Source organism: Anastrepha ludens, chromosome 3 (assembly GCF_028408465.1).
Source record: "Anastrepha ludens isolate Willacy chromosome 3, idAnaLude1.1, whole genome shotgun sequence".
Lineage (NCBI taxonomy): Eukaryota > Metazoa > Arthropoda > Insecta > Diptera > Tephritidae > Anastrepha > Anastrepha ludens.
In genome coordinates, this window is record NC_071499.1 from 62,547,102 (window position 1) to 62,570,545 (window position 23,444).

Sequence of the window (23,444 nt, forward strand, 5' to 3'; positions counted from 1 at the left end):
ACTTATCAGCTTACTAATGTACGCAGCGACACTTCGGGTGATTAGGAAACGGGCGTAATACCACGGGTGAGTATGCTAGCACCTCGCTGGACCAGTACTTTGCACTAATTTCTCACTGGTTCGCTCTACGTGTTTGAATATACAATAACTTGAAAAGCTACGGGAATCTCACTAAGAAGTTTTAAGGGTTTACTAAGTATAGTCTTAGCTACTAATGAAAAAATGTGTGTTTCTCAAAAATGGCAAAAAAAAAAATGATTTCCAAAATTTTGAAAAAAAGGAATATAATTTTCTCCAAGCAAATTATTTTTTTAACCTAAAAAATAAAAAGTAAACATTTAGGTACAAAAATCGAAAAAAACTCTAAACTTTAAAGAACTTCAGACCAAAATTTTTTCAAATATTTTTCTTACTAGCCGGAAGCCTACAAATAAACTAAAATTTGCAAAAATTTACGACAACATCTGTTATGAAATATTGGGCTCACTTGACATGAAATCGCGAGTGGATGAAAACATCTAACAAAGTCAGTAAAAAACAAAGCAAAAGGCTTTTCAAAGGGCTGCTTATTCGAAACTTTTCCTAAAAGTCTGATTAAAAAGTTTGGGAGTTTGTTTTTTGCAGAAGAATGAGCTCAACATATTTTCATAAAAAAACGTTATACTTAATTAAGAAATAAATAAATCATCAAAACTTCCGAATAGATCCCTGTGCTATATTTATTAAACGTACTGTATCTACTATATGTATAGTATGTATAAGTATATTTGGTATATAGGTATATTTATTTGTTTGCTTGAAGTGATCGAGTAAAGCGCGCCAATTCATTTTTTATTCCCTACTTTGCGTGGGATGCGGTGAGGCGTCGCGTATCCTCTGCTGTTTGCTTATATGTGCCTACATATACATATGTATGTGTAAGTTTGTGTGCTTTTGCATTCATTTCGATTTCAATTAAAATTAGCGCTACCACAGCATTTCCTTTCAGACTTATGTACTCTCCCATCGCCCACGTTTCTCCAACCCACCATCCCACCTCTACTCCTATCCAGCATTTCTATGGCTCTTTTCTCACTTTATCACTTCTTCTCTTACTGTGGCAAGCATTTTGAAAGCACCTGGTAAACAATAAATTCGTACGTAATTGGAATATCTGCCACCATCAATCGATACCATTACCGCCGCCGCTATGCTGTAGTTTGCCTCGAATTGCTAGGATATTCATTGTAAACAGGGAAGTGGCAATAAAGAGATGGAGGTCCTTTCGCTAACTACTTCAGGGATTTGCTGATGCCGCATTGTGCTCTGGCGGCTTTTGCTGTTTCATTTGTTTTTACGAGTACTGCTGCTTATAGTTTTCTCCTAATTACAACCGGAAATCGGCGCTAAATGAAGCGCAAAGCCAGTCTTCTTCTTAACCAATGAGTTCTTGATAGGCGAATTGCTGACAAACTCAAGACGGCTCAATTACCTGGATTTGTGGTTGTGGAGAAGATGCTTATAAAAGTGCGAAATAAAACCTCTGCCTTGAGGGCCGAAAACAATCAGATACTCGTTTCTAATTAGCGTCTATTAGAATAATCTGAAATGCTTAAGCCGATAAAAAAATGGGACTCCTAATTAAACCAGCAAGGGGTAGGTGCAGTGACGGTGACAAGAATTTGTGACAGCTAGACGGTTAAGACGATTAAAAGGTACTGTGTTAATGCCAAAACGGTGGTGCTAATTCACATGTTTGTAGCAAAACCAATTATCTTTCTTATTCAAAACTGGAAATGAGTAAAGAATTGAATTAAAAACTTAATATAATCCTAAGTAAGTGGGTAATTTGTGTCACATAATAAAGATTTGTAGCTAATAATTCAGTTGTACGCTTCCAGTGGGACACTGTGCGACATGGGGAACTCAATCCCGATATACAGGAATAATATGAGTTATAAGTGAAGTGACAGGGAACCCCCACCATAAAAGGCTTTGCTTGAAATAAAATAAAATTTACAGTAAACGGCTTGATTGTTGTTGCCGTAATTGCTTTTACATTCTTAAATATATTTGATGGAACATAATGCCCTAGTCGTAGCCAAATAAGTAGTTGCTTGACTACCATTCGGGAGTGCCTAGGATCGAGTCTCCGTGGGTGAAATAGGAAAAAGGCTTCTAATCCAATACATTCGGTGTTTCCAGTGCAGCATAGCAAATGACACTGTTTTATAGAAACCACATGTCTTGGAGATCCATACCATCGGATCCTAGGCTACAAAAAAATGGTTATCTTCGTTCGATACTGGTCTCTAAGCTCCTTGCGCATCTTCGAGAAAACCAAATATACACTTTTTCGTTGTGTAGAGGCACTTAAAGCATTTGTCAGGGTTTTTTCTTAGTGAGCAAGTTCTGAAGGTTTTTGCTAGATGTCTTTAGTGAGCCACAGTGAGCTTTAAAAATTTTTTTCTTCCACAGTTTTATGATATATTTAGTGAAGTTACTTGTGTGTTTTAGCGGCCTCAAAATGAAGGTAACAAAAGAGAAAACTCGATGTACTTTTCGGTATCTCTACAACAAAAATGTTTGCTGTTTGTGGACCAATATATTTTCGAATGCAATAATAAGCGGTGGTTCCAAAGATACCGCTTTGGTAGTATGGTTGTCGAAGATGAGGCTCGCCCTGGTAACCTGATCGTCGAAAATGTTGATAAAATAATAAAAATCGTCCAGCTCATGCCCAGGAATTGAAAATTAGTCAGAAAAGTGTTTGGAAGCTTGTACACAAGTCTTATAACCATTCCTGCTTATGTTAATTTCATCTTCAAAATAAAGCAAAAAAAGCGTTGAGAACTTTTTACTTAACCACAAACCATTAGAGTTATAAAAAAAGAAAAAAATTACTCACTGCCTTTTGTTGAGTTTCCATCATACATTTAAGGTACGTTAAACTGGCAGTCGCTGTAGGGTTTGATTTCTTATATCTATTTATTTATTATAGGTTTAGCCATTCCAGCGACCAAAAGCAAAAACAAAATACATTGCATTTGTTGTTCTTGGTCTACTGCTGTGGGGGGAAAAAATCAATTAATTTTGTGTAAAATCTTTTCGCAAAAAATGGTTTATGGTCGATTTTTAGCTCCTGGGCGATGGTAAGACTACTAACATGCCGAACAACTCCGATTACTTCTGTAATTTTATAGAGATTTGTATCAAAGAAAAACTATAAAATGTACCGAACTTTTTCTTTGTTGAATTCCATTGTTAACACCCTGTAGCTCACAACTGAATGGAATAAGCTAAAAACAGCAAACAATTTTTTTAGTGCGAAATATCACCTTGACAACGAGTATACACTTTAAATTGTTTGATAGATACTTTGCGAGATATCGCTCACTACAGCCACCTACTGAGAAAATAAAAGATTTTTTTCCCCCAAACTAAAATATTATATTTTGATATTTTTGCTTCTATTTAAAGTGATGAAAAAATCATTTTCCGTATCTGCTCTGCTGAGTCTCGAGAATGTGATGGCTCGTGTAAGTAGATGAGTACAGAGGGCATGGAAGAACAAAGGTGTTAAATATTTCTAGTCATTTGGATAATTGACCGAATTTCGCTAATGAAAAGGAGTTGGACTTTAAAAATTAGTGTTACAAAGGCGTTAAAAACCATTCGTGTGTGAATTCATAGAGACAAATATGTATACGGTGTGAAAATATTTTCTGTAAATTTTTAAATACCGCAATTGATAGACGAATTAGAAGAAAGTCTTAGCCAGACTGAACTGCCAAAAGGTGTGCTAGCTAATATAAATAATTTTTTAATGTGAAAAAACAAAACACCATTGCTTGTCTGTTTGTATGCAGCAGCTTTCTAGTTCACAGGTGTGAAAATCATAAATCTTCCGATAGGATGATTACTGCTGATTCATGTGTGAAATTTTATTCCATGTGTGAGGATAAAGGTTCTCCTTACCATTAGCCTGATTATTAACCACTCTGGTTTTTCATAAATTTGGAAACAGTAATGATTTCTTTCTATCTCTACTATTCATAGTCACATAATCATTCATTGGCACACAGAATAAAGAAAGAATGAGGGCGGAGATATAATATTTATAGTCAATCTTTTCCATGATGTTGAGTTTACCTAATGTGGTGTGGCGCAGCCGCTAAAAGTCACTCGTGCGTAAATCCATCGAGGTAAGTATGTACGAGGTGTGGGTATTAGATAAGACATCTGACATATAATTGGCCCCTACACTTCTGTTCCTTCTCCTATTTGTGATTTGCGTCTTGATATTTTTGCACATTTTTATGAGGAGCTTTTTTATGGCAGAAGTGCACTCGGAGAGCGACCGTTAATAGAAAAAACCTTTTTTATCATTTGATGTTTCATGCCTCAGTTTCGAATCCAGGCAATTACGGTAGTCACACACCAACCTATTCGGCTAAGAAGGCCGCTTTTTATATCTTTAAAAATGTGCTTACGTAAGACATCAGTGATCGCCAGTTGTTTAGCAAGTAGCCTTTTTTTGTAGCCATAGCCTTCGCTCGTTTGTTTCTCCGGAAAATGTTAAATGAAACGAATTGCTAGAGGAACGAGTAGTTATGAGATTTCACATGAAATCTGAAGGCCTGCTTCAACTTATAATTAATAGAAAGAAGTCTACGATAGTGAAGATATATCGGATGTATATGCTTTTGTGTGGACTTAGTACTTTAAAGATGCTTAAAAAGAATATAATTCAGGTCCGACTCCTTCTTCCGGGTAGAAATTCAAAACAATGGCGATTGGATTTTTCGATATTCATAGGACACCATCGTTTACTTTTACTGAGTCCTTCAACTTCAAGTTTATTAACACAATCTTATTCACACTTTTGCTGAACTCAATTACATAATAAGGAGAAAACGTTCCGAGTTATGCAAGAACTAATTAGGGGTTCTGTCTTAGAGTCTGTCAAGAAGTTTCCAGCCAAGTACAACATTCCTATTTCAGACCATCCATTTTATTAGTCGAATCTCGTGCCATATAGTATATGCATTAAACAGAACAAGAGCTGAGTCCGCTTTGAATGTGGAATGTGCCCGAAGGTGCTGATTGGGTCTGACTACCAGCACCATTTTTAACTAGAAACAATTCGCCTGATGAGTTGTATGGATAGAGGAGGGGTGTTATAGGAATGGTGGTTATAAAAGTTAAGACATTAAGTGAATATGCTAGAAATCAAATTAAGAAGATGTGCTATAGTGTTTCATAGCCTAGCTAATAGAAACAGCAGACACTTGTTTCTACTAACCCAAGTCTTCCGAAATAATAACGACGACTACAATGTCTCGTAAAAAAGCTGCTTTGAGTCGGCTCAGAAAAAGGCGTATATCTTATTCAATATATTTCGTTATATTTTTCACATATTTTGACAATGCGGCCCAAAACGTTTCGATTATGATAAGGGCGTACAATTGTTGGCGTATGGCGATGATATTGGCACCACCCACTTAAACAACCGCACTGTTAATTCTGCTCTTTCTAAGATAGATAAAGGGAAAATGCGAAAGCGTCTGGTAATGAACGAAGATAAGACGAGGTACGTCTTGTCTTCAAACAAACAGTCGGCCCACTCGCGTATCGACACCCACGTTACTGGTGAGAGTTAGGAAATTGCGGTTGTTAGAGTTGTAACACCGATAATAATGTCTGTCTAGAAATCCAACGTGTAATCTCTCTTGTCAACAAGTGCTACTTTGGACTAAGTAGGCTATTGAGTAGTTAAGTCCTCTCTCGACGAACAAAACCAACACTCTACAATACTCTCATCATGCCCGTCCGAACGTATGGCGCAGAAGCATGGACGATGACAACATCCGATGAGGCGTCCTTTGGAGCATTTGAGATAAAGATTTTGTGGAAGATTTTTTGACCATTGCCTGTTGGTGACGGTGAGTATCGCAGGTGGTAGAACAATAAGCTGTATGAGCTTTACGACGACTTAGACATAGCACTGTGAATAAAGATCCAGCGGCTTCGTTGGCTGGCTCATGTCGTCTGTAAGTATGCAAACACTCCGGCTCTGAAAGTATTCGATGAGATATCAGCAGGTGGTAGCAGAGGAAGAGGAAGGCCTCTTCTGCGTAGCAAAGATCAGGTGGAGAAAGACTTGGCTTCACTTGGTGAGTCCAATTGGAGCCGGTTAGCAAGAGAAAGAAACGACTGGCGCGCTTTGTGAGACTCGGCCCAAATCGCTTAAGCGATTATCGCCCCAATTAAGAAGAAGCAGTTTCAAGGCCTTAATCTATTTGCAAAACAAAGGTAAAAAAAGTACCAAAAAATAAACCACATCTCTTTCGAATTAAAAATTCCCAACACACACAAATAGTTGGGTAATTGTTTGGTGGTAACCAATGACAGGCGATAAGAATCGATTTCCGAAATATATAAATCGAACGGGTCACAACACGTACACATCGAAATTCACGAAAATGAATTGAATTGATTTTATGGGCAAAAACGAATTTACAGAAAAGAAGTAGTGAAAAAAAATAACGAAACAAAGAAAAAAGTGGAAATCACGAAAAATGTGTCAATCTTCATTGCTTTGCCAAGGTGCCTTGGATCAAAAGAAATTGTCAATTGAACAATTCGATTGACTGTAGTGATTAATGGCTTTGGCTCTCTGTATGCAAGTCTCGGCACAAGACATACTCGCACACGCACAAAGACTCGAGAGCTGACACATAAACCGTTGTTAGAATTTGCATCGCGTGTAGTTAGAAAACAATGTATTTGAACTCCATTTGATATAATTAAACTATAACTGTTTTTCAATGATCTAATTTGCAGCACATTTCTATTGAACCACTTGAAATTGATTGGGTGTTGAGATGGGTAGTTATCCAGAAAATATAAATGGCGTGTCAAATACCCGTTTTTTCTTAATTCGAATGAATGCATTTGCTTATTTATTATATAACATTAACAGTTGCGGTAATGGCCATTGAAATCCGTTTATAAATTTGGTCAATTGTCATTACAAACAATTAATTAAGAATTTATGGTAAGTAAATTCTAAAAAATAAATAATTAAGTTGGCATAGCAGCCAACCCGTGGGAATCGAAAGCTGCTTAACCGGTAAAGAAATTTGGCAAACAATTTTTCGACAGCAATGCGACTACGATTTTTTAATCCGCTAATATAATATAAATGACACATATGCACGTTTGTATGTGTGTATGTATGTATGTATATATACAGATATAAGCTCTTGAATGAGTAACATTTTTTCAGCTGCAAAATATTGACGTTATTGAAGCCTTGCTAATATTTTTGGATTGCCACTTATTAACGAGTCAAATAAAATGACTTTATTCAAGGTCGTTGCACTGCAAGGACTTTTACTCATTTTGGTGTTGTTGTTTTCCTCATTACTTTTGCTTATTAGCTTATCTTCTTCGGCAATTATTTTAAAAATAATTACAACTCAAGTGAACGAGTGCCATTTCATTCCTTTTGTTCTTAAGGGGTGTTTTTTTTAAACGTATACAATTTTCTATAGGAAGATCAGCCAAACCAGCTGGGCAAGTAAAAGCACAATTTTTACACAGCAGACAAATAACGATTTAAATACTCATTTCACGGTTCATTTCATGTTTGGCTTTCTCATCTTGTTGAAATTTTGTTGAATCCAACCGGATCTAATCAGTTCTTAACTAAGAAAGATGTTTTCGGTTTTAAGTGCACTTGGAAATATTTCATTCTCCAATTGACATTTGTACCACAAGAGCTTCCGCTCCGACTTACTTTTGGGCAAAATTATCATGATTTAAGACTAAGGGAATATAAGACTCTAATCCTATGACCCGCTTAAAATTTTTGAGGAATGCAAATAGCTTTTTATTGTTGCGAGTTACTTGGAAAGCCATCTCAGTTTTTTAAGTGCTCACTACCTGGTTTATTTTTGATTAATTTAGTTATATGAAATGATGTGCAAAACTTAACGGTTTTCGTGACATTCAATAATAAAAATGGCACTATTCTTCAACTGTTAGTTCAAGGACCCGTCGTCTTTTTCTCTCTTAGTTAAAGGGTATGCCCTTTAATAAAAATTGTCAACGAAATACGAAGCAGAAGTTCTGTGCGTGTAGCATTGAGAGGAGGCCACCATTGTCGCGCAATTCTGCAGGTGGTTTCATTACGCCATCTTCCTTTCGATACTCTTACAATTTTCTCAAAGATAAGTAGTTTACATGTTTGCTAGGGTATACCTATATCATTGACTATGTACTCATCAGCCAATTTGGTACCGATTTTCGCTAGTTCATCGGCTCTGCAGTTACCCTCAATGTCGCAATGGCCCATGCTATCATTAGGTGAAATGACTAAGTCATCTAGTAAGTAAGAGATGGGTGGAATTTCATGGCTATCTGAGAGGCTGTCGACTGTTTTGTGAGGGATTTTATCGCCGCCGGCCATTAGTGAAAATGTAGATATCCTCTCCAGGTACCGCTTCACAGTGTACTAGTGTCGCGGCTTTTATTATTCTCATCAGTTCAGCCTGAAAGACAATACATTAGTCGGGAAGCCAAAAACAAAAGGAGATCCCCAGATGATCGGAATATACACCTCCGACCACTCTGTCCTTGAGCCAGCTGTGTATACATGGATGGACTCGCCCAGTCTTGCCGTATTGAGACTATACTGAAAACTATTTTAAAAACTAGTACCTAAGTCGACTTTCCCGGTTGATTTGTGAACAAATTGTTATTGTTTGCTTAGTTTTATGAATGAAGCATTAAATGAAAGTAAAATAAAAAAAAATATAGAAATTGAAATTGTTTGGAGGAGAAATCAGTTTGAATATTAAAAAATTCAAGCTGGAGAAATCGAACTGAAATAGCTCAAAACTTCGATCGTGCAGAGAGGAGTTCAGGTAGAAAATTAAAGCTCTACTGGCGCTCTTTTAGAGTTTATCAGAAAAAATAAAAAATTTATAGCGTGAGAGATGTAGAAATATAACTGCCTTCTGAAAATCATTAATCTGTGGCTAAATAAAATAAAGCCTTTAATACCCAAATTACATAAAATTGAAACAATGATAGAGAAGGCCTCAATGAAACTTAATTATTTTTCTTAGAGCACCCGAAGAATAAGGTTTTTTTCGAAATTTTCAAAACAACTACTCATGTCTAACTTGCGTAAAAGAGACAAATTTCATAATAGTTGTAAATGATGTAATTACGTACACAAATTTCCGTAAAAATAACTTTCACTTTCCTTAAGAAAATATAATGAACACGTCCGTTTTTAATTATAATTGACATTTGGTTTTGTGTTGAGCAATTTTTTGGTGTCAATACACAAAGTGGCTACTACTTCTCTATGACCACAAAAGTAGTACGGCGAATAAAAACTTTTACCTAGTTGGCTATAAACACTTTCTTCGCTACGTGCGCATTCCATATCAGAAAATCGGAATAGAAAATGCATTTTGGACGAAGTGCCACTGATGCAAAAAAAGCCCACAACAAAGTAGGTAAGAAATGTGACGAAAGAATACAAATTAGAGAAATAAGCAAAGAGCATTGATACAAACATAATTCCGTGCACTAACATGTAACGGGAGTTTTTTTACAAGTATAGAAAGAATATTTGACAAATAAAATATTAAAAAACAAATTGGTGGAATGGCACAACAGCAAGAACATTAGCAAAAAGCAAAAAAAAAACTCTTGAACCAGATCATCCAATGCTTATGTAAAATCGATCACTGAGTTTTTCTGCCATGTGGAGACATAGCCAAATAATGGTTTGGGAATAAAAAAAAGGTGAGTTCTAATAATTTCTAATATCTGAAGAACACATCAATCCATCAAAGCAAGTGATATATCAAATAAAAAATAGTGAAATTTGCTATTTTTCGTTTTTACTTCATTTTTCATTAAACTTAAACGTTTTCAGGATATTGATATTCAAAAAATATTGTAAAATTTGTTTATAAATATTGTATTAGCGCCTTCGATTCACCAGGTGTTAGCGAGTGGTGAATAGATGAAGCAACTGGTATAAATAAACATATGTTGGTAGCACTGGATAAGAGCCGCCAAAAATTACATTTGTTTGGATAAGTGCTTCCATGAGTATTCGGAAGACCACGTTCATATAGGGGAACATTTGTGGATTCAGCTCGTTACTTGTGATGTTCGTACTCTGTCAACATCCATTGTGTTCTTGTTCTTTTCAATGTTTATTTATTTATGTGTGAACACAACAGGCACTACCGAAAGAGAATTCCTAAAGTTGAAACAATAAAATTTGTTCTTTATGAACAGGGTTTAATGAAATTCTTTTGAAGGAGAGTTGGCAGCACTGAAAATAGTGAGTTATACCAGTTTTAAGAGGTATAATCATGCCTGCAAGCTGCGTGTCTTGCTCGATAACTTTGGTGTGGCTTTCACATGCAAATTTTTCGTCATCCGGACAGAACCCAAACATAGCGAGCAGAAAGGTGACGAATCGTAGTCGCTTATTGCAAGAAATATATAAAAAACTATTTTCGTATTGCTTTGACTAATTCCTTAAGTATAACATACTCGTACCTAGAAATAATTTAATATATAAAAGTTATTTGCATGAGATACTATTTATTTTTGATTTTTGGACTCAGCGACCGATTTTACATAGGAATTTGATGTTCTGGTTCTTGGGTAAAAATGAATGATTCATTATTAGCAAGCCAGTGTAGTTTGGCCTTATAATTTGTGCTAGCCTGAATTAGAACATTTGTTTATTAATTTGCCGCAAGAAAGGTTTACCGAAAGAGCGAAGTCTTGCTCTAGCTAGACCTGGACATTCGCATAAATAGTGGAAAATACTATTTCACACCGCTCCAGGTTAGACTCGTATGATTTTTCCTAGCATAACGGGCAGAATGTTTTCTTACAAGTCTTCAATCGTAGCTCATTTATCAGCCTATAAAAGTAATGTACCTACACGAAAAGGTTTCCTGCCTTATATGGCATTACGCAAAGTTTTGCTGGAACCATTTAGTATTTAAACAATGGTTCAGAACATGATGGATACCAAAATGACTCCAATCTCTTGCTTGTAGTGTTTACAGTATCGCTGCCTCCATCCTCAGTTTTGACAAATGGTGAGCAAATGATGTAAAACTCTCTAAAAACTCACTTATTTATGTCTTGAGAGTTCCGTGACGTATTTAAGGTAAGCAGAGTCATGTAAGATCTGCTGTCATCCGAAACAAGGTGCTCTGTGAGTACACAGAAAATGAGTCTGGAAATAAATTTTGCGATTCATAAACGATATTCTGAAGTGTGTTTTCACAACGTGAATTTCCTATGTCAGAGTATACGAGTATATGTGGATAGATAGAAAGATGCTTAAAGTCAAAAGACTGGAAAAAGTAAAGTTGATTTTCCCAGTTCCTAGCACGATGTAGAGAACATCGTAGGTGGCGCCTTCCGAAAACCGCCACTTTATTTTTGGCGAATTTGACAATTGAATTCCTTTAGTACAGAATGTTTGTGTGCATGATTTATTATATATTCTTGGCTTCTCAATCACTTCCGTTCATTCTTACACTTTTTTTTTTTATTTTTTGTATTAACCTCTTGGGCCGGCACTTGAGAAGGCGTAAGTTTCTTTCTATCTTGCTTGTTTGCATATATACGTAAGACCTCGAAAAGGAAAGAAATACTGTGGAAACGGAGAGAAAGAAGTTGTATTCGATTAAACCTCTCCAACCCTTCCTGGCATTTTAATAAACCTGGGGAGAATCAATAACGACTAGTCCAAGCCTAGCAAAAGTCAAACGAATACAATAAACTATTTTTGTTTCACGCAAGTGATACATGTGCGATTGTCGATGACACATAAGGTGTCTATGCCATGGACTGTGCTTCGTTCTTAGTCCCATCGGGATTGGAACCTACTTCTTTTTAGTTTTTCTTTTTTGTTCGAAAGAGGAATTTTGATCCTTTCCGATCTTTTCATGAATAACTTAGTTATTCTGTAGGTGTTCAGGCTGCATTAGCGAAACTTATGAGTCTTCGATCAGCTTAGTATTCTCGAAATCACAGTGCCTTGGTAGCCATTTAACTGTAAGTATACATAGATTAGTATTGCATTTTGTGACGGTTTTTGGCCGTAGATTACATTTAGGGTTAATGCATTTTGCCACAATTCTAGAAATTCGAGATAACACATGGGGCTAGATTACACTGCTCCTGCATTTTTCTACAAGAATCCCAGAAAGATTTGAATGAGATATCGTTAAGTACCTTGACCAATGGTCAGCAGCTATTTTTATAGATGGCTTCTGGTTAAATAATAGTCAGAAGTAGCTATCATTTAAAAGTGCTGGAGGTAAACCTAAGCCATCGCCTACCTGACAACTGCAGCGTCTTTCAAGCAGAACTAATAGCAACAAAAGAAGAACTTGCCCGGAATAGCACAACCGATCACTGTCTACTTTGACAGTCAAGCTGCCATAAAATCTCTACAGTGCAAACAAACTTCCTCAAAGGAACTATTGAATGTAGCACTTTTCTAAATTAGCAGGCTAAAGGAGTCCCAGGACACAAAGACATTCCTGTAAATTTCATCGAGGATGAACTGGCCAGGAGCGGAACGGATCTAAAATCAATCAATTCAGCCCAGTATGTGGGCATCTACTTAATCCTCAAGCAAACTTTGTATGAGGTCGGTCTACATAATGCAAAGTTAATAATAGATTTGCCGCGGCCTACATAATGCAAAGCTAACAATAGATTCACCGTGGAGTGCACTTGTGAGATAACTAGACATTTTACATCTAGAATGAATGAAAACGGCACGAGGTCCCTTATTAATTTCGAGCGACCTTCCGTCGGTACAGTAGTTGTAATGTAATGTAATGGTTGTACGGGTTAGGCTAAGGCCTTTATGCACTGCGATCAGATTGGTCTATTGTGTGCCCCTAATTACTTAAGTATGATTACTTAGTTTATCGGGGAACTAAACCAGCTTCTTAGGAGGGAGCAATTCTAGGTCTTCCTCCTCTAGTAGGTACGAGCCCAGGATTTTCTGTGTAGTTGATGCCATTACCTGGCATTGCTTTATGGCAAGACCCTTTAAAGACTTCTGTCCCAGTTGCAGAAACGAGGTGAAGAGTGTTAAACGCTTTCTCTGTCACTTTTTCGCTCATAAAAGTTGCATACGACTAAAGTAACACCTCTTACATTTTTACAACGCAAAGTCTGAATCAATGCAGTTTGTAAAACCAAAACATGCAGTCTGTTAATAAAAGTAAAAAAATATTTGTATATCAAGGGGAAAATACTTTCTGAAATTCCAGTTGTGTTAGATATAAATAGTGTTGGAGCTTCTCTCTCTGATATTGAAATAAATTCCCTTTCATGTTCAGACAAACCAAAGCCACAATAAGCGGCTTACATTTTTTGTTCGTGAGTTTGTTCAGGCTAATCTCCATAACGGCTGAGTCGTGGTTTTAATCAAAGTCTATAGAATGCTTGAAATTATTTTGGGAAAAAATACCCAACACCATAAGCCCGAAAAATTATTAAAAATCAGCGCGATTTTTGAGCCACTTGAAACTTATACTTTATTATAGCAATATTTAATGGGCTATAAAACTGCCTACTCAACAACTTTCCAATAATTCTGATTAATATTATAATTTTAACATTTTGAAGAAATCAAGTTTTTTTTTTAAATTTACATAATGTTTAAAAATTTGATTTACAATGTTTTTGTAGGAGAATGAACTTGATTTTCTTAAAAAAAATTGCTAGAATTGATTAGGAAGGAAATAAATTATTAAAACGCGTCATATGCAGCTGTGAATTTGAAAAATTATTTTGAAGTAATTTATTTTTCCCTATATATTACACAAAAGAAAATTTCAATACCAAATATTTACGAAGGGTTAAGGGACTTCTAATGTGAAGGCTTTATCTGAATAAATCTAACAACTAGGGAAATAATGGTTATTTATAGGCATTGTCACGTTTCTAAGTGCAACACTGAAATAGTTGCGCCTTCAGTTTTTTAAGATTAAACAAAAAATGCTAATAAAATTTGGGAAAGATTTAAATGAAAATAGGTCTTTTTTTATTTACTTATATATGTATTGTATATAAAATTTTCGTTTTTGGTGCCATGCATATATGTATTTTTTTATGTTTTGACTGTAATTGGTCGAACAAAATACTTCACCACAGAACAACGCAAGCAGATTCCGAAATTGAGAGCTGATGGAAGATTCTACACAGAAATACAAAATAATCTTTCATTTTCAGCAAAAACTATTTTAAGTGCAATCAAATTTGAGGGAAACCCGAAAAAAGGATATCGAAACACTTCTCTGCAAGACGGTCACAGACTTGTAAAGTGCTCCAAAGAGAATCCCATGAAGTCAGCCATAAAAATTAAAAAAGTGGTGAACTTAAATATTTCTGACATGCCTACAAGACCATGAGACCACTACGGGAAGCTGACTAAGCAGTTCGCAGTCCACGAAAAAAGCCACTCCTGACACCAAAACATAAGGCAAAACGTTTGAAATTGGTTTTCTAGCTGGACAACTGGCATGTGGCGTAATATTTTATGGACTGACGAGTCTAAAATAGCTTTGTATGGCGGCACGGGCTCACGGAACGTCCTCTTGGCGCCGAAAATCAGCCACAATACGCTCTAAAAACTATTAAACATGGAGCTCAACAATAATGATAAGGGAGCCGGCCACATACATAAAATTGATGGTGAATGGATACCAATATTTATGTGGAAATAATGCAGAATGTTATATTGCCCTACGAGTAGAATACTGATCCAGAACAAATGAGTTGGAAATCTAAGCATTGGTTTAGCGCAAAGAAAATTCAAGTTATGGAATCGCCAGCTCAGTCTCCCGACCTTAAAAAAACAGCATGCGATGCCAAACCGAGTATTTTTGAAATTTGAATAGATCGAACCAAGGAGCACCAAGAGATTTGGTGACTCCTAAAACACTCAGGCTTAAAAGCCCATTGTATTTAGAGTTGTGAAAAGAGGATAGATAGTCAAGGAGGGAAGGAGAAAAGTATCAGAGAAAGAGATAAGAAAGGATATAGACAGAGATAGAGATAGTTAGTCCTATGAGAATTTTCCAGATTCTTTGGTAAATCTGTAAATATCCTCCAGTTTTATAGAACGAATATTACTCGTTTTCACGACATCAGAACCCAAAACTCGTAGTCACGCTCTAGCAAAGGCAGGACACTCACAGAGAAAGTGCTCAGTTCTATCTGCCTTCTCCAAGCAGGACAGGCACATTGGTGGTCAATGATTCCAATGGTGGTCATATGCTACCCCATGGGTTGTGTCTTGTAATAATACCGACCATCAACCGAACGTCTTTCCTTCGAAGTTTTAGTAGAAAGTTTGACAGTTTTCTGTTCGGACTTGTCACAAAACACTTTGCGGTTCTGCAGCGGTCTAGACCGGACCATCGCTCTGTATGTAAATTGCATACATAATCGCTGATCCAACTCATGACTTCAGCGGAACTGATTCCGATTATTGGCTCTGGCCCTTGTGGGGGCCCCGCTGATCCACAGTTGGCCAATTCATCGGCATTTCGTTTCTTTTTCGTTTCCAAACCGAGTAACAATCGATAACTTTGGAAAATTGTTAAAGAAGCGCGGCTGAATATTCCGAAGCAGCGATGTGAGCAATCGGGGGAGTCAATGCCCTGCTGTTGCGCTGCCGTAATGAAAAATTTGGGAAATTCAACTAATTATAAGTTACAAATTTGTGCCTGCAAACTTTGTCAATGCAGTTTTTCTTTAAATTTTTTATAAACTTGTCCAGAGTGCTTCACTTATATGACCACTGCTATTTTGATGTTAACCCGGTATTAAATACTTTTTTTTTTTTTTAAATTGTTGTTTTTCGTTATAGAATTGGTATTAGGTGTACAGGTTAAGAACAGAATAACTTTTCGAAACATAAAAAAAACTTTCTAATCACATCATAGATTACAATTTTTTGGTAAATTTAATACTATTTGGTACTGCAATTTTCGTGCTCGCAACTGTAGTTTTTTAACTCAGCAACAAGAAAAATTTGGTTCACGTTCACTATATGTAGTTATACAATATTTAATTTGAGTAGAGCGGTACCACAGCGTGAGCCATAAGATCTTTATGAGTGAACCCTCATCGCCTTTATCCTTAAGCAAATGATTCTGTTGAAATTATGCCCAGTCGAATCTAACGGAAAGTGACACTGCTTTTAGTGACTAGGGAATAGATGAAAAAGTATTACGGCACGTATGACAAGATGCCATATCTTAGACCAGTTAGACTTTAATTGCTTAAAGTGTGGCACCCATATGACAAGATTATGATCTCGTCTTGTTAATCCCTTTGTTTGTTTACTCATAAAATTAAATTAAATTCATTAAATTCCTTTGCTTATGAAGCGAAGCAAAGCACGCCGGGTATTAACTGCTTTTTTAACACATTTTTTTATTACATTTGAATACAAAAATGTTCTTACTCACCTTAACCTTCAAACCGACGCGATCGCCACACAAAAATATTTGCTTTTCACCAATCACTGCTTCGATCACTTCGAATTTCGTATGTCTTTGTAATATTTTCGTTGTATCTTTTGCACAAAAGTTCAGCTAAAATTTTTCGAAATTCGAGAGAGGGAGAGAATCATTTCAGCTCCTTAACAATTTTTCATGTATCACAAATAATTATAGAATATTATTATTATATTTTTCTGGTTGCTCTGTTATTTAATAAGCTTTGCTTGGTAGATCAAATTTGACACCCGCGCCGACCATTGGCTCGCAGTTCGACCTCAAGAGTCAGCTAAGCTACGCAATATAACTCTAATAAACGCGCACAATGCACATACATATATATACATACATACACACATACACATGCATGCATACAAAAGTGTTACACAGTAGCGTTGCCAATGCAAAACGTCGAAGTCGCTTGGTATTCCGCGCAGGAAGTACTCGTAGCTGCGCCGTCGCATTAGCAGAAATTGACGTTGCAGTGTGCGCGTATTTGACTTTGAAAATATTTATGTTGAGGATGTGTGTATGTATGACGAAGCGAGGGGTGGTTGGGTGGCCACCGAACATGAGTGAGTGCACATGTGCAAATGCTTTTGGCAGAAGCGTGGGTATGTGTATGTGTGTGTGCGAGAGTTTATTAGTAAAACAGTTTATAAGGTTTTTGACTTATTGTCAACAAATTAATGTTGAATGGTTTCGAAAAGTATAAAAAATCAAAAAAAAAAAAAAATCGTAAATCAGGCGGGTGTAAACTCATAAAAAATTTGATAGTTTTTTGAAAGATACGCAGTTTTTGATTACAGCTCGGAATAAGCGTTTGTAAGTTACTAGTTTGGGGGCTTACTAAAAACTTTACTATCCATTTGGATTGCTTATTAGTGTCTGTGGTATTAAAAAAGGGGATAATTCTATATAAAATTACAGTTCTTCTCTGCTGACTCCTTTTCTTCAACCCCTAATTCCTAGCTGCGAGACACCCTGGTGATCTCAAGTGAAGAAAAAATAAAAGTAGAGGAGTTCAATTTGAAAGAAATCAAAGTCGTTTTGGCCTATAATTTTAAGAGGCCTTCACGAGCTTCGAGTTAACTTAATTAACTCTTTCTTACCGAAGGTCGCCAAGAATCAAAATTAATACGAAAAAATTTGCTTGTAATCCAATCAAAGTGAAAAATTCTCATTGCTTCGATTTCGATTACATTTTTAGGTTGCAATGGTGTGATTTTTAGGTAGTTGGTATGAAAATAATAGATTCAATCTTCAGTCTTACTCGAGAAACAGCAACGCTTGTTTTTTGTATCGCCTTGAAAAGCAGTATAGGCCTGCATATACTTTTTGTCATTGGGAGATATGCCGTAAGATACTATTCTGTACAATTTTCCAGGAGAGTAACCGTATCAAGCTTAATATAATAAACGCTATGAGTTTAATATTAACCATTTTGCATCATTCGACGGAATAATCCGCGGTGGAATAATCTCTCTTATCACCAGGAGCGGAATAATCCGCCATAAATAATTTTTTTGTTAAAGTTTGAGGAAAACAAATAATTTTGGTAATCTTGTTACATTCTTTTCATAAGAACGAACAGCAAAAGTCTTGCTAACGTCAGGTATTTTGAGTACATCGTGTATTTCGAGCAGTGATACAAAAGGGTTAAGCGGGGAGCCGGCTTTAGAGGCTCAAATAATCGAGTTTTTCTTTTTTTTTACATAAATGTCTTCCCAAACTATCCAAGAATATGTCCTCAAAATTTCAGAAGCAAATTCAAAATATTTTCGGAGTTACAAAAGAAATTGTGAGCAAGCGTCGAGCAGGTATACGAGCGGCCGGATCGCTCGAAGTGCGATTTCTCGTTTTATTTTTACGATTTTTCCTAATTGGCGATGGAAAGATAGCGAAAAAGTTAAACGCCCTATCGAAACGAGATAACATTGATTGTATTCGGAATTAAAATCTCTTTTAGTTGAACCTAAAAAAACCTTAAGAAAGTTATGATTAACCCACTTTTTAAACAATCTAAAGTGAATTTGTTTTTCCAAAAAAATGAATTTTTTTTTAATTAGCGAAAAATTGTTGAATTTCTCACTTATTGTTTAATTTTCTTGGTTTAACTAGAAGCTATACTATACTAAAATAATTTTTTTTTGGTTTCTGATGAAAATTGCTACCTGCATCTTTCCCGCCACACGACACATGCACACTCGAGGCGCCTCGGCAAAATGCTTGTACCAGGCATAATATGACACATATTTTAATGAAAAAATTTGAGAAGACTGTTGAAATATATAAAAATAACACCTGAAAGTTTCGTTTCAATGGAATATTTCTTTCCTTCCCAAAAAAATCCACGAAAGAATCGATTTATTGAAGCCTCTAAAGCAGGCTCCCATAAGGGATTAGAGAGTAAGTCTAAATAAAACGAGAAAGATTAAAATTACAGCTTGATTAATCACGCCGAGACCTGCAGTGCCTCAAACACGTGCTAATTACTACTAAGGTACAATTAAATAGCTGCTGTAAGTTTGCTTTAGCGCGTAGAAGAATGAGACATCTCGGCCATAAGAAAGGCACATGCGCTGAGCTTAACGCAGCCCTATTTTGGGCTCATTAAAGAAACTGGAGGTACCGTGATGATAGAGAGCACTAAATTCATGAAACCGAAGTGCAAAGCTCATTTTCATTCATTCCTTCAAATTGGCTTTAAAATTTGTATTTAAGTTGAATATACTTAACGAAAATTGTTTTTTTTTTTGTTGTTTTTTTTTTATTTGCTTACAAGCTGTCCTAATACCTTAAAGATTACACACTAAAAATATTAAGTTGTGAATAATTTGAATTTTTTCGTAGCTCTTCTTAACTCGATGATATGGGACGTGAAAACTTTTTCAAGTCGGTGGGATTCACAACTTCAAGAAATCTTGTCCGATTGGTCAAAAAACCATGCCAAAACCATGAATGGAAATGTTCGAAAATAAAGTTTTCAAGCTTATTTCTCTCGCAAAATTAGAAGGCTTAGCTTCGGACTCGCAAAATTATTTGTAGTTTCCTTGCCCGCAAGGTATTTGGAGTTTCGGTATAACGTAGAATATCTAAAGGTTGATCAACTCAACTCATTATTTCAAAATTTTTAAATTTGCACATTCATGCTTCTGGCATGAGGAAGATAATAATTATAAATTGAAAATTGCATTTTTTTATTTTAAAATTAAATGATTTATACAGCTCATTCACGGGTGTACACATTAAAGAATTATACGCGACAATAAGCTTTTTCCCAGGGCTTTGCAGGCAAGATATATCGCTCGAAGTGCGGCATTTAGGTTGAGCACCTTAAGTAAATGGTCAAACACGGGCTACGACCAATCCAAGCTGGCATTTTGGAGCTGCTCAGGTGGACTATGCGCTCCCGCTTTTACATTGTAATTACAACGTTCACGACTCTCCTACCCTCGAGGGAAGAGTGGGAAGGGGGCAATGTAAGACAGGACGAGTCCATCATGTAGGGATCTATTTAGTTTTCTGAAGTGTGTTTCAGATTTAACTGAGTAAATAAAAGCTGTGACACTGGTAAGGTGCCTATATTTTCACTGATTGTCAGACAGCGGTAAAATCCCTCACAAAGCAGCCGACAACCTCTTAGGTAGCCCTGCAATGCCGCACGCCTCTTAACGAGATGGCTGAGTCATTTCATCTAAAGGTAGGGCCGATGAACTAGCGAGACTTGGCACCAAGTTGACTAATGAGTACGAGTACATAGACCTTACATTCTTGTAACCTACTTATTTTATGAGGAAATCGTAAGAGCAGCGAACCAAATATGGCGTAATGAAACCACTTGCAGAATCGCCCGATAACTGTGACTGACTCTCAATGCTAAATGCACAGAATATCTGCTAAGCCAAAATAAGCTCGATTTTACCTTATTGATTTCCGTTATAACGAGACACTTTTTAATAGCTGTAGACATGCCCCGAGGATGGATATTCAAACATATGACTTCGGCAGAAGTTGTCTAAATGAGGAAGAGGCGATCTCATATCTCCTCTGCTACTGTACTTCTCTATCCAGAGGTAGATTTACCATTTTAAGTAGCTAATTTTGTACAGAATTGGAAGATCTCAGGGATCTTAAAAAAAATTTGAAAAATACCCACTGGTTTTACGATAGATCTTATCCCCACCCAGTCTGAATGTGTCTCATAGTGGTTAACTGCTTCAACCTAACTTAACCCACAGTTCCTGACGGGTGCAATAAAGGACCTCTTTCAGAATATTTATTTACTTCATTGTCAGGTAGTAGAGTGGCCTAATCCATTCAGGCGATGCAGCTAGAGAATACATGGCTTTATTCACCGGCGTTATCCCTTAAACTAATTGATCATTTTATTTCCAGCCTTGCTTTCGTTACGGCACACGCAACTCTATTTATTTAGTTTTCTTAGGCAGTTGAGAAAACTAAAAGTTACTAAAGGTCACTTTAAAGTAAGAGTTAATTTGTCGGCTTGCCTAGTAGAGCTCACTTTATTTGAGAGACGAGACGTAAACTTAAAAGAACGTTTATTTTTTATTATTGTTTTTCTTAATTTTTGCTTTCATGTGTGTGCACTTTAATGAAAACTTGTGCCCCTTTCTTACAATAAAAAAAAGATTTTTTTTAGTTATCCGATTAATTCTTTTTATAAAAACTTATTTGTTTTATCAACCACAGTACAACCACTTAAAATAACCACACACCGAACGTACTTTATTTTTAGCGAGTTTACACCTTTTTCGAATCAGAATATTTTAAGAACGCAATTTTCCGCGCAGCCGTGCTTCACGCTTGCGGAATCGCCGAGTTCTGCGTGTTGGTTGCTAAAATCATTGCCTTGTCGTCGTCTTTAACAACAAAATTCTGCTCGCATTCTAATCATCGCACAAGCCAAGAGTACAAAAAACAAACAAAAGAAAAGAAAAACAACAACAACAGCATAAAAGAACCTCAAACCGCCAGCCCACGAGCTTTGACTGTAGCGAGGCGCGGCGCTTCAGGCACTCCGATTTCAAGTTCACACTCTGATTTGTTGCGGTATCTCGTTGCCTATAACTTGCGCCGTTGCGCCTGCGCTTAACTCACTTATGCTTCTTCTTCTTCTTGCGCACTTTGTAGTCGGCTGTGTGAACAGTTTGCGTTCGGTTGTCAGCCTGTCGTTCCGGTATTTAATTTGCGCCCGATGCACAACGTTCGACTGTTTTTGCTCAACTGATTGGAGTTGCATAAAGTATAAATCGGACCTGACTGTCGCAGCGGTCAGGGAGTACAACAATGTGTCGCCACAATTGCCACCCGTTGGCTGTCGCCCACTCTTTTGTGTTCGCCCCTTTGTTGGTTGTTGTATGCATATTATTATTATTATTATATTTATTGTTATTGTTGTTTTGGTATTGTTATTCTTATTGTTCGCATGCCAAGGAATCATCGCACTCAGTTTTGTTTTCTTTTTTCTTCACTTTTTATTTTAACATTTAAAACCTTTGATATTGGCTTATTGTAAGCCGGAGAAGCCATTCGCTGTGGACGCTTGTGATAGCGGGAAATTACGCATGCGCAAAACGTGCGGCAAAGTTGACGCGTTACGCGCAAAATCAATTGACTGGACAGCGAATGAGTTTAAAGGAGAGTCTGACAATGCGAGTAGTAGGAAAAGAGTAGTGGATGTTTAGTGTTTTAGAAAGGTAGTTTTATTGTACCTTACATTTTTTTTGTTTTTGGAGTTTTTCTTGTTTACACTTAACTGTCGTGACTTTTCTTCGCTTTTACTAAACCCATTCCAAGAGCTTCAATGATAAGAAGTGTTATGCAGTTAGTAAAACTTGTTTTTGGCCTCAGTGACTTAGACTTTATGAAGCGGGACATCAATTCAAATAGAAGTGTGGCATCACTAAAGATCGCTGTGGCCGTTCTATTGGGCAATATCACAGTTTATTTAAAATAATAGGTAGCTAATGTCCTATTCCTCCGCCGTAGCCGAATGATTTGGTGCTTGACTACTGTTCGGAAGTGCGTAGGCTCGAATCGCCGTGCATGAACATCAAATTTTTGAAAAAGTTGTCACAACCAGCGATTGTTCGTGAGCTCAAGCTCCTTAATGTAAATAAAGTTTTTGTTTATCGCCCTATAAAACGTTACAATAACACTGGTAGCATCGCGAAACGTCACGGAGGTGATCACCAAATGACTACAACGTCACGTGAAATGGTTCAAACCGAGAAGAAGCGACTTGAGCGAAATCCCCGACGAAATACCAATCAAATGGTGAAAGAACTGAAAATATCTGATTGTAGAATCCGCCGCATACTGGGAAATGATCTCATAGTCAACCTTACAAAACCCAAAAGGCGCAAGATCTCACATCAAATCAGCAACAAGTCAGACTTGAGAGAGCGAAAGAGTTGCTTCGCTTGGCCGAAAGCGGTCAATTCCGAACATTCTGTTTTCTGACGAAAAAAATTTTCAAATTGAGCAATTCGTAAACTCCCAAAACGATAGGGTTTATTTGACGAGAATTTGAATCATCGATTGGCCACCAGGAGGCAGCACCCGCCACAGGTATTGATTTGATTTGATTTGATCCCGAAATATTATCGGGAAAGTATTCTGGAGGTTGTTTTGAAGCCGTGGGCAGACAAACATTTCTGTGGCAGACTATTGACCTTTCAACAGGACTAGGCACCGTCTCACAAAGCTCGAATGAACCAAGAATGGCCAACGTTCTGAACTTCATAACGTCCACACAATGGCTCTCAAATTTTCCATACGTGAGTCCGATGGATTATTCTCCTTGGGCCAAACTAAAAGACTTACCAGTCTCGAGGCGTTGAAACA

At 36.8% G+C, this 23,444-nt stretch overlaps 1 protein-coding gene across 3 annotated transcripts in view; it reads right to left on the reverse strand.

The window, feature by feature from the left end:
• Window positions 1–21,807, reverse strand: part of LOC128858086 (uncharacterized) — a 69,472-nt gene extending 47,665 nt beyond the window's left edge. For 2 of the 3 annotated variants that reach the window (XM_054094037.1, XM_054094039.1), the window contains exons 1-2: window positions 21,696–21,807; window positions 16,545–16,670 (exon numbers count right to left, since the gene is read on the reverse strand). The gene's annotated coding sequence lies outside the window, so the exon portion shown is untranslated. Of the gene's footprint in view, window positions 1–16,544; window positions 16,671–21,322; window positions 21,632–21,695 lie in introns of those variants that run through there. The other variant, XM_054094038.1, reaches the window with a different exon arrangement.
• Window positions 21,808–23,444: the final 1,637 nt, after the last annotated feature.